Raw genomic sequence first — 2,425 nt, 5'->3', positions numbered from 1 at the left:
ATTATAAATAAGGAAAATAGCTTTGTTGCAAGTTAAGAATTATAAATAAGGAAAATCATATAACCGCATACATCGTGTTTACATTTATAAAGAGAATCGGGATCGATGACGCACCTTGAATACAATGCAGCAATATATCCCAAATACGAGTTAGCGAAAAATGTCATATTAAAGATCTGGTGATAACTCCCAACGACAACTACTTACAATCGTCTTACAATGAATATAGTGGTTTTCTCTAGACTTCTGAAGTTTCCTTATGTTGTATGCCAACAAGTGTTGCCTTTAGTGTAATAGTAAACCTAGGAAAAATGGTTATATCCATCATCGGTGTAGCACCAACTATGACTTTTGTGGACAATTGACGCTATTGTAACTCCCCAATGCAACCTATATGGCTAATTGCTACTACAGCTCTCTCTGTGACCTATATGGCTAATTATTATCATTACAACCTTCCACTACAGTATTTGTGATCAACTGATGCTCTTGCAGTGACCTATTATAGCCTTTATCGTCAGTTGCCACTGTAATTTCTTACTATGACCTACATGACTAATTACGACTTATGTGACTCATTGCTATTGTAGCTCCTCACTGTACAATTGCTACCACACTCCCCACTATGGTAAATTGTTATTGCATCTCCTTACTACAGCTTACGTAGCTAACTACTGGCATCACAAAATTTCACTATAGCATTTTTGGCCAACTGATTCTCTTGCAATAACCCAATATGACCTATATAGCTAGTTAACATTGTAGTTTTCCACTACAACATATGTGACTAACTACAACCTATGTGGCATCACTATATTGCAGCTCCTAACAAAGGACCTTGCGACCAACTAATACTATTACAACTCCCTACTTTAGCCTATGTGATCAACTACTATTATCACAACTTTCCACTATGTCCTTTGTGGGCAACCCACACCATTGCAGCTGCACACTGTGGTATATGTTGCCAACTACCATCATCACAACCTTCCATTATAAAACTTGTAGCCAATTGACATTCTTACAACTACCCACTATGACCTATGTGACCAATTACTACTGTAACTACACACTACGACCTACATGACAAATTGGTGTCATTACTACCTCTCACTATAGCATTTATGACAAACTGACGCTCTTGAAGCTACCAACTACGACCAATGTGGTCAGCTAATACTGTCTTTCGGCTTAAGCCTCTATAGTATGTTGATGCTTTTACAACTAAAATTTATATGATTTGTGGAAGACTACTACTGCCTTTGTATCAATCAACTAATGCCTTCGTAGCAATCTACCATTGCTTTTACGGTCTGCTATCGATATTATCTCCAAGAATTGTAGTTGTTGTAACCCAATTTAGTTATGAATGCTAGATTACTATTCCATATTTGTAATTATAAATTTTGTAATTTCATCTTTTCTAATTCTAAAGAAGAGTGAACCAATATACTTAAAATGACATAGTGGATTACTTTGATTTAAATGGGTCTTATTGTATTTTCCCTTTCTAGTTTTTTCACATAAAAAAATCATGTTCTCTTCTTGTTATTTTTTATATCTGTGTACATATTGGATTTCGTACAATGTTGAGATATTAATTTGTTACTCTACTGCCATGATTTTTCTGGCACACAACAACTATGAATTTGCTCAAGCAAATAAGACTTTATATGAGATAAAAACTAGATTAACATAGACTAACTAAACAAGAATATATACTTAAATTTATTAAATCTATTTATGCATGATGTAATGTAAAATATTTATGTGGCCCAAATAGCTAGAATGACATGTATGCAGAAATAATAAAACTCCCCTAATCAAACGTTGACAGAAATAACCACAATAGTAATAAGCTTTGGCTATGAGGAATCCATATAATCAATTGGATCCCTTATGTTTAACTAAGGATGTTAGGAGACCCAATTCTAGACTCAAAATCAATAAATTTTAGCTTAGATTATACATATTAAACCTTAAAAGTTTAGTGCTATGTGAAAAAAGAAATAAATAAAAATGATCTCCAATGCCCAATAAATAAATAAAAGAAAATAAGAAATATTAAATTCAAAACTAATTAATAAAGCCGAAACCCATGATTTTAATATTTTATAATTAACAAAATCATAAAATCACAAATTAATTTATAATTTTTAAATTGATTTACCATTCAACAGTCCTAATAGAAACTTTAAATTAAAATCAAAACAAGGGCTTGGCTGGCAATGCAGCGAATGCAATACATTTGAGGCTAAGTATTCTCCATCACCGCCTCGTTGATTTCCTCGACATGATCCCGCAGGACTTCCCACTTCACATGAGAGAAGATGTAACGTTAGGAGCAGAAGATGAATGAATAGCAGCAATCATTCAAAAGGCACTAAATCGGTACCTGATCCAAGGGAAGAGAGATGCCTGCACG

The sequence above is a fragment of the Phalaenopsis equestris genome, unplaced genomic scaffold (assembly GCF_001263595.1).
Source record: "Phalaenopsis equestris unplaced genomic scaffold, ASM126359v1 Scaffold000024, whole genome shotgun sequence".
Classification (NCBI taxonomy): domain Eukaryota; kingdom Viridiplantae; phylum Streptophyta; class Magnoliopsida; order Asparagales; family Orchidaceae; genus Phalaenopsis; species Phalaenopsis equestris.
This window is presented reverse-complemented; position numbering follows the sequence as displayed.